The 10,009-nt window shown below is 30.8% G+C and overlaps 1 long non-coding RNA gene across 1 annotated transcript; it reads left to right on the top strand.

Annotated features, from left to right (window-relative positions):
• The first annotated feature begins 677 nt into the window (after positions 1-677).
• Positions 678-4,206, top strand: LOC143082073 (uncharacterized). The gene is made up of 2 exons (XR_012980261.1): positions 678-833; positions 2,348-4,206. It is a non-coding gene; the product is annotated as an uncharacterized LOC143082073 (long non-coding RNA).
• The last annotated feature ends 5,803 nt before the right edge of the window (positions 4,207-10,009 follow it).

Genomic DNA, 10,009 nt, shown 5'->3' with positions numbered 1-10,009 from the left:
GAATAGCTTAAAAGCAGATACATATCTTTATTTCGTGTCAAACCATTTCTTGGAACTTGTGAAGCTTTTTATGATAAATGGAATATTTTTTTCCCCGATTGACCTATTGATATCCATAATTTGTTTTATAAACCAATTGAAATACCAAACACACGACGAAAAAACAGTCGCCGAAAAAACATATTCATAGTCAAACTGTTTGTACACACGTGCGTGATTAGCGGTCCATGGTTGAATGATCATGAATTTCAATCGATTACACAGACTGCAATCAATATTGAACGTGGCATGTGTCGATAAAACATTAAATTTTGTAATTCTTAAAGATGTTATTAATATAAAATATTGAATTATTTATTTTGAAATAGTTTACTTCTATAATTCATTCCCTAGTGCCAATTATATCATATCGTCTGGTCCCTTGTACTTGCATCACTTTTTATTAAAATTGTCATACTACTAGTATACGAAATCATTCAATTTTGCATAAAGATGATAACTCTAACTTTAAAAAAAAAAACGTTCAGAAATATGAAAAGGAAAAGATGGACTTCTTTCTTGGCCAAAATACAAAACTAGTAAACGGTGAATGTATATGTACTACTGTAGACTTTGTTATGACAGAGACATATAATACAAGAGATTGGCAACTCTAGTAGAGTCTGTATAACGGCCAATGAAATCACTTGGCCACCGGAAGTGCTTGTGATTATGATGTGACCTGGGATGAAGGAGGATCGAGGTGAGAAAATTCCGCCATTGTTGTTAAAAGAGACGATACGCTTACAGATTTGTTTTCTCGTTTATGTCGATTGCTTTCACAGCTAAAGCATGTAAGTATATTCAAAAGATACATTTAACTAGTTCTACCAATTTGTGTATACTATAATGTGCTGAGATGATGATAATAATCAAATGCAGACCATTGGCAATTTAAATTCGGTCCATTCAGCTTCCCCTCTTTATTGCTGTAGAACCGGTGTGGCCCACCATTTTTTTTCCATAAACTTTAAAATTTACGATTTTATATACAATTTTAAAGTGTTATTCTACTCCCGATTGTTATCCCGTTAAAATAATACTATTTTCGTATATTTTTTATCAAATAGTGTTTTCATAAAATACCATCAAAGGTGATTTATTTTTTTCACATTGATACCCAAATCCAGCTATGCGAGAATTACCTTTTTTTCATAAAACTTAGAAATTATCGAATAAATATGCAATTTAATGAGCCTGTATAAATTCCAAATGTTATCTTGTTAAAATAAGATCAGCGGGGCATATATGTGTATACCATGGACATGTACACATTCCCAATATATTCTTCTTTTCTTTATAAATTTTGCCCATTATTCTCTATTCTTTATTTATTTTAGCACCCCATCATTCTCCAATTTTGATATTTTGATAAAATGTTTCCTCTTGTCTTTACTTTTCTGATTTCAATTTATGCAGTTATTCCAATACTCCTATTGTATGAATGTAGGCCAGTGTCAGAAAGTCACAGGGCAAAAGTCACAATTCATTTTTTCTGATTATTTCTTTGAACAAAAAACCGCTTATTTCTATTCTTGAACAATTGTATATAAACCAACTTTGTAAACAAAAATTATCAAAAACAATTAAAAAATGATCAAATAATTGTTGAAAAAAAAAAATGTCAAAGTGGTTTGCCACTTAAATGGCTTCATGGTGCCAAGAAATCGTTCTTTTGCATGATTAAAATTAAATAAATCTTCATTTTTCAAATATAATGACACATTTCTTAAACTTTAATATGAATATATGTATTAAAAAGTAAATATTTCAAGATATTTCTCTTATATATACAAACAATTGTCAACGGATTATTTGTGACTTTTTGTCCTACCAAATTTGTGACTTTAATTTATGTCCTGTGACTTTCTGTCCGTTTACCTTTTGTAAACACCTTCCCATTGGCGGATCCAGCCCCTTTTTTTTTGATGATCAATGAATTTGAATGGGGACATGTGGTTGGAACCCCCTTTACCCTGGGTTGATCCGCCCCTGCTTCCAAACCCTCATGAGATAGAAGCAGACACTAAGTAAAGTTGATGTCAGCAACTTACATTGTATGTTCACTGTACGATGTTTAACAATTGACAAATATATCAAATATTTGTTCCTAATAGCAAGCTTGAAAGGTCCATACATGGCAAAATGAAATTTAAAATAGATTAAGCATAATAAAAACCTGCAGAATGTTGTATGACATACATGTAGGAAGTAAAGTTTAAAAGTAAGACAAATAGATGTTGTATAATAGGCTCTACAAATTCAAATTTCTTTTCAACTCTAAAATTATGGTTTTTTTTTAATTTAGAATGCCAATAGAGGAAAAGATGTAGTAAGTTAACAAAAGGAGTTAAAAAGAAAGGTAATCCTCGACCATGGACAGCTGTTGATACCATTATGGAGCAGATATCTGTTGCAGTTTCAATCCACACTGAAGATGAAAAGGATCATCCAATTATGACACATCTCTGGTCGAGTTTGTACGTTCTGGGGAAATTTCTATTACATCAGAAGAAGTCAAAGGAGAACTCTTGTTAGATGAAAATTCAGACCACACTTATGCAGCAAAAGAACAGCCATTTGAGAATAAAAATATGTACGTTTGAATTTGATTGTCATGCTGATTTTTTTCTTGCACCACTGGAAGGCACAGAGCAACTGATTACACAATACATTTGTTATTGAGATATTTGCAGTGAATGAGACACACAATGAACATGAAGAACCTTGCCTTTCTCCCATTCTCCCTTTCAGACTTTATGCAATTTATTACAAGTTAGCATCAATGATACATGTACATATATCCTTAGCTGTACAGATACCAAAATTTGCATACAGTTGAACTGTACCAGATCAGTTGCAGGGAAATTAGCACGAAGCTCTCAGTTATCATTGACAGTACGTAACATTATAAGTGAATGTTTGATAATAAAAATATTAATTATACCTCGAATGAGTTTTGTTCTCTTATATCTTGGTTTAATTATTGAAAAAGGATGGAATGATGTGTAGTGATAGTCTAGATATATTGTATACATAAATACTTGTTCTGATTCTCAGTCTGACTGGTCCTTTTCATTTCAGAATAATGGGATGTATGACAGTGGTTTTATACAGAATGATGTAATTTGGTTTATCCAAAAGCCACACCAAATTAATTGGTTTATATGATTTATAGATGCTTACTGTGGGGGGAAAAACATAACAAACAAAAAACAAACAAAAACATAAAATTGTACGGCTTGTGATAATGGTGAAATATATTATCATGCCTTTATTATCTTTGTGTCTTTCCAAAGTAAGAAGCCTGTAATTCACTTGTGGTTTGTTGCTGTATATCATATTTGGATTATTTTGTACATAAATCGGGCGGTTAGTTTTCTTGTTTGAATTGTTAAACCTTTTTCATACATGTAAATAGACCTTGTATAGTTCGCAGTGCGGTATAAATTTTACTCATTGCTAAGAGCCTTATGGTTACCTACAGTTGTTAATGTCTATCATTTGGTTTCTTGTGGAGATTCAATATTATATTGCATATACTGTACAGAAAAGAAATGTCATACACTCGCACATCAATATATTAAAAATATGCCATGAAATATTTTCCACTGGACGTTAGGCAACCATCAATTAAATCAGCCTGATCAACAACAAAGGTAGGCGCATTTTCGTGCAGTTTGTATAAAGTAAAACAAAAAGGTTTTAACTTACAAATCAAGTCAAATAGTTGTAAAACTATTTACACATGTGCATGTCCGTTTCAAAACTAAAAGGAGATTTTAACTAGTCCAAAAGTTAAAAAGAAAGAAAGAAGGGAAACGTGTACATTTCGAAACATTTAGATATCAATGTGGCATTGAAAAAGGGGTATGCTTTGAAGTCAACTTACCAAGCTGACAGAAGTATAACATAGTAAAATGTTTCTTCTTACAAAAATTGTTACATGAAAAGGCAGCAATGTATACCTGCTGCTCTGAGTCTTTATCGTATATTTATCAGTTCCTTACACTTAAAATATGGTTTAATCTCTTTCTATTCGAGGTCAAAAGTGAGACTTATATTGCCATTTTCTATTAAATGATCATTAAATGTAAGTCCTAAATACACAATCCGTGAAAAGGAGAGACCATAAATAAACCGACAACCATACAAAAAAAAAAAAAACTCAATGTAAGCTCATAATGTAGATTTTGAAAAAAAAACACACTTAGAAAACAATTTACCAACAATCATAGAAAAAAACTTAATACAAGACAATTAATAATGAACACAATAAGTATTCAATTTTTAATGATCTATATAAATTATGAATATAAGACGAAGTCGATCATGATTAACGACAAACAAACAAATTAATTATTTTTTTCTACACTGACATTAATTAGTTTTATATATTTTGTAAATAGTATTTTCGGAAATAGTGTGGACACCTGTGGTGTAACAACTTCTTGTGTACCAGGTGTCAAATAAAACTCTTCAGTTTTAACAGGTTGTGATTTACCTGACCATCGAATAATTCAAGCCTAATATACATGTTACACTGTGAAATTATGTCTCCGAGACAGGTGTATATTTAATAGAAACCTACTGTGAAAGTATCAAATAAAATGAACTCTGATACAATTTATTAAGTGTTAATTATTTAATATTGTTTTTTTTTTAATTCAATATCAAATTATGTCTCTTTTTCAATAATGCAAATAATACAAATAAAAATTAAAAGGACATTGAAATAAATAATTATGAATGTATGAACTCAAATTATTTAATTAATTATGTTAAATTTAACACTGAAACAGTTAATTTATGCTTAAACATTCACCATTACCTCGAGTACTTTTAATACTTTGATAATAACTCTATTACCCAAAGAAATCTCGCGAGATTTAAATGTGGCCGTGTGATATTACGGGATTTCGCCGAGTTGCCAATCTCTTGTATTATAGGCAGCAGTCTTTTTGCGCCAATTACTGTTTTTCAGGGGTATCATTTGCGCCAAATTTTATTTTCAAAATGTATCAATTGCGCCAATATTTGGAACTCATTTGCGCCAATTTACCTGTACATATATCTATCATAAATATTAATGATTACTATATATGTATTCTTATTTTTGCCCCAAAAGGTATCACATGTTAGGAGATATTTCACCATAAAGACGAGTTTCTGAAGAGCATTAGACAGTCAATGTACAGAGAGAGAATAAAAGTTATTGCTTTGCTTAACAAAGATATGCCAATATAGACAATAGAAGTTTTTGCTCTTTATGTTTTAGCCACAAATGTTGATGACACAGAGCTTTGTTCCCCCCATGCGTATGGGCTTTATTATTATAATGAACTATTATTCACTATTTTATGGATTTTATCCTTCAATGTTTGTGTTTTTGGACAATAAAAAGAGGTTAAAAGCTACTACATACATTAAATTGAGAAGTACCCATGCAGCAGCAGTTATAAAAACATATGTTTCAGAAAAGGAAACATGTGCCGTGTTACACTGCCGGTTCCAAGTCCGAATAAAGGAGTAAGGAAGTAATTTTATTTTAACTGGCGCAATCGTATGTTTTATTTTCGGCGCAAATGAAACCATCTAATTTTACAACATGTGGCGCAAACGTAGCATTTGAGAAAAAAAGTTGTGGCGCAAAAGGACGCATTTTTGGCGCAAACGGATCTCTCCCGTATTATATGTCTCTGTCATAACAAAGTCTACAGTAGTACATATACATTCACCGTTTACTAGTTTTGTATTTTGGCCAAGAAAGAAGTCCATCTTTTCCTTTTCATATTTCTGAACGTTTTTTTTTTTAAAGTTAGAGTTATCATCTTTATGCAAAATTGAATGATTTCGTATACTAGTAGTATGACAATTTTAATAAAAAGTGATGCAAGTACAAGGGACCAGACGATATGATATAATTGGCACTAGGGAATGAATTATAGAAGTAAACTATTTCAAAATAAATAATTCAATATTTTATATTAATAACATCTTTAAGAATTACAAAATTTAATGTTTTATCGACACATGCCACGTTCAATATTGATTGCAGTCTGTGTAATCGATTGAAATTCATGATCATTCAACCATGGACCGCTAATCACGCACGTGTGTACAAACAGTTTGACTATGAATATGTTTTTTCGGCGACTGTTTTTTCGTCGTGTGTTTGGTATTTCAATTGGTTTATAAAACAAATTATGGATATCAATAGGTCAATCGGGGAAAAAAATATTCCATTTATCATAAAAAGCTTCACAAGTTCCAAGAAATGGTTTGACACGAAAAAGATATGTATCTGCTTTTAAGCTATTCTATAAAATATATATATTATAACGTTACTTAAAACTGCGGAAAAAAACTGAACCATTTGTCGATAAAAAAAACGGACCAACGAAATTGTAAAAAATATATATTATCTTTAAATTTTTTTAGTATATTTATTCTAGTTTATAAATCAAAGGTTGATCACCAGCAGTATGTGTGCCTTACTAGTTTATAATGTCGTGGACTGTGATGTATGCTGCCACCTTCAAGACGTATTTGCTAACGGTTCATTAAAAAAGAGGGTCAGGATGGGGTCGATGAATAGTGAATAATGGGTTAAAAGTGCCGAATAAAGGAAAATAAATAATGACTACAGAAACATAGAGAAAAAGATAACGAATAGAGAATGACGAAGTGCTTATATATATATAAAGAACACAGAAAAAGACTGAACAATTATAGAATTAAGGACCCCCGTACAGGTCCTCATACAATTGACACATCTTATTTTCACACCTAGCAGTTTTTTTGGTATATACACATAGTGGTCAGCGTACATCTGCAATGTTCAATTAGGTGTGAAATTTAAATCTGGTAATTGAGATTAAATATAAAAGATGAATATAATGATTATTTCATTATAGTGTCGCACATTGGTCTTACAGTTAAAACAAAGATCGATAGCCAGCCTTCATAAAATTGCGAGACACTAAATTTACAATAAAATTAATTAAAATATATACAATTATGAATTAGTTACAACAAGGATTTGTATAGTTACACGCACATCTTTATCAATGAAATCCAGGATTTGTTTAGTAAATCTTTGATGAAATTAAAATAATATCCACATTTGATACAAGCAGAGACATATAATACATATGTATTATATGTCCCTGATATAAGTAACAAAATAAACGAATAAAATCCTTATTAAAATGCTAATATTCTGATGATGGATATTATAATAAAATTGTCAATTGAAATTATCTTTGCAAAAGAAAATAAAGGTATATAAACTTGGGAATTTTTTTTGAAACACATCACAGTAACCTTTATGTAAGAAACAAATATGCACAAAGAAAGACAAAAATAATACTGAAGATATATTGTTTGTAAATCATAATTTCATAAAAACTTTTTTCTTCTAATAAAAAAAACTATTTATTGTACGAGCTAAAAACTTTTGTTTGTATTTACAGTTCATATGAGCAATACATCTTTTCTCTGTGTTCATTCTGTCAAAGTTAATATGTTCACGTGATGTTTTAAAAAGTTCATATCGGAAGTCTGTATATAAAAGACAGACCATTAAAACATGTATTTCGTTTTCCACACAGTTCGAACTACAAAATTTACAAAGTCTATCATTAAATGGTATCTGCGGTATGGAATATCGTTCCGTCTTAACGGCTGGCAAAGTTATGATTTCGCAGAAAAAAATATGAAGATGTTAAATAAAATTATTTAAACCTTTCTCACAGACTTTTTCCCAACGTGTACACTTTGATTACATTTTTGTGACTTTCGTCCTACTTATAAAAACATGTGCGACTTTTCCCTCAGCATACATGTAAATCATGGGATTCGTAGAAATACTACAAAGGACCTCCTTAGTGCACTAAGAACAAAATTGTACACTAATGACCTGATGGAAAGATACTATCACAACGGATATGGCATCTAGAAAAAGACTTTGTACGGGCGATTTGAACTCTGACTTACTTACTACGCATAATAACAAACTGATTGACACATTAAATTTGTTCAATTTAACCAATGTTATTGAATTACCTACTAGAGTAACGGACCATAGTAGTACTCTGTTAGATCCGATTATTATTAGTGACTCTATGTCATGTTCCTTTTCAAATGTTCTAAAAACTCCATCTGCAATTAGTGATCATGATGCACCTGTTGCATTTCTCGAATGTCCAATGTCCGATTTTAAATCTTTTAAAAGAGAAGTATGGCTATACGATCGGGCTGATAAAGCCAAATTTGCTGAGAAATTAGACGAAATAGACTGGAATACTATGCTTCCCGAAAGTAAAACCACTAATGAGATGTGTGAATGTTTTACAATAGAATTTTTGAAAATAGCTAAAAAATGCATTCCTACTAAAATAGTAACACGTGAAATTCGAATCCGAGACAGATTAAGAAAAAAAGCGATTAAATATAATTGTGAAAATAATATTATGAAGTACAAAAAACAACGAAATAAGGTAAATAATATGAAAAAAATCGCCAAAGAAAATTTTGAAACAAATTTGGACTGTCTAATATCAAAACAACCCTCAAACTCAAAAACGTATTGGAAATTAATGAAAACGTTAATTAAATCCAAAAAAGGTTCAGAAACCATACCCCCTCTCCAAAATATTATAAATGATAATGAACTGAATGATACTGTATATGAAGATGAGGAGAAATGTAATTTGTTGAACAAATATTTTAGTATGATTTCAAAATTAGATGAGGATCATGTTGATTTGCCCGAATTTGATACAAAAACTAATAGTAAGTTTTCAGATATTCAAGTAAATATAAAAGAAATAATAGATATTATTCAGATATAAGATCCAAACAAAGCATCTGGTCCTGATGTGATCAGTCATAAGATGCTAAAGCTGTGTCCAGAAAAGGTAGCAGTTCCACTCCATATTATATTTAATAAATCCTTAAGAGAGGGAATATACCCAACTAGCTGGAAGATAGCAAATCTGATACCCATTTTCAAAAAAGGAGATTCATCCTTGCCATCAAATTATAGACCGATATCCTTAATTAGTTGTGTAGGAAAAGTTATGGAAAGAGTAGTGTTTAAGCACTTATACAATCATTTAAAAGCTAATAAATTAATTTATGAGTATCAATCAGGATTCCTCCCTAAAAATTCAACTGTTCATCAACTCTTAGAAATATATAATTGCATATTAAACTCTTTGGAAAAAAAAGATATAAATTGTTTTGTATTCTGTGACTTCTCTAAAGCTTTTGACAAAGTTTGGCATAGGGGTCTTATATATAAAATGAAAGCTTATGGTGTTGACGGAAACGTATTGAATTGGTTTCAGGATTATCTACACGACAGAAAACAGAGAGTAGTATTAAATAACTCGTCTTCTTCCTTCTGTAATGTCTCAGCTGGTGTCCCCCAGGGATCAGTTCTGGGCCCTCTTCTCTTTGTCTTATATATTAATGATATTGCTGATAAGCTTACTTCACTGTGTCGGCTATTTGCTGACGACACATCATTCAACTATTCTGGTAACGATGGAGAACAGATTAGATCTGTTATTGATCGCGACTTGAAAGAGCTGGATGTTTGGTCTTCTAAATGGCTTATGTCATTCAACCCAGATAAAACCGAAATTATGATTTTTTTCAAATATTGAGACTCCAGACCTCAGCTTTTCCTTAAATGGTAAAAATATACCTTTAAGTACATCTCATAAGCACCTGGGAGTTAATTTCAGTAGTGACGCAAAATGGAACAATCATATTGAAAGTATAATTACAAGTGTAAAGAAACACTTAAATGTTTTACGTAAACTTAAATATCGATTATCTCGAAATAATTTAGAAAAACTATACTTAGTTTTTATTAGACCCATTTTCGAATATGCCACGGAAGTGTGGGATAATTGTGGAATAGGCTACTCAAATAAATTAGAAAGTTTACAATTGGAGG

Source organism: Mytilus galloprovincialis, chromosome 7 (assembly GCF_965363235.1).
Source record: "Mytilus galloprovincialis chromosome 7, xbMytGall1.hap1.1, whole genome shotgun sequence".
In the NCBI taxonomy this organism is placed as follows: domain Eukaryota; kingdom Metazoa; phylum Mollusca; class Bivalvia; order Mytilida; family Mytilidae; genus Mytilus; species Mytilus galloprovincialis.
Note: the sequence above shows the minus strand (reverse complement) of the source record. Positions and strands in the feature narration are given on the sequence as shown.